This window comes from Tupaia chinensis, unplaced genomic scaffold, assembly GCF_000334495.1.
Source record: "Tupaia chinensis unplaced genomic scaffold, TupChi_1.0 Scaffold000407_1, whole genome shotgun sequence".
Lineage (NCBI taxonomy): Eukaryota > Metazoa > Chordata > Mammalia > Scandentia > Tupaiidae > Tupaia > Tupaia belangeri.
In genome coordinates, this window is record NW_006159909.1 from 952221 (window position 1) to 952761 (window position 541).

Here is a 541-nt window from a genome sequence, read left to right on the forward strand (position 1 = left end):
CCAAAAAAAAAAATTAAAAAAAAAGAAAAAAGAAATGAGCTTGTTCATACAGCATAAACGTTAGCCTTATTGTTGCGTAATCATATTTAATAAGCACATGCTTGATCAAGCATTTTCTCCAGAGGATACAGCTGAAAAGCAGGTGGGCACCTGACTGCCCTTCTGGAGCTGGTAGTCTGGTGAGAAGATCTCTGCTCTGCCAAACTCTAGCTACGTGACCTTGGACACTGAACTTCCGAAGAAGTTCCAGCCCCTATATAAAATAAAGAGGGTTAGAGTAGGAATCTACCCTTCAAGTTTCCAGCCCAAAGAGGACATTTGGCCGTTGTGCCCAGAGGAGGGTGGGCAAGGCTCCTCGGCCCTGTGCTGCTGCGAACCTGGCCGCGGGGGCGCTGTCCGGGCCTGGAGAACGTTCGCGTTCCAAGGCGCTTGTCCCTCGCCGCGCGCCTTCGCCCCGGCTGCTGCTGCCGCCCGCGGAGCCGGAGGAGGCGGGGCTGGCTGTGTCCCGGCTCCCGAGCGGAGAAGCGGCCGAGTAGGTGGC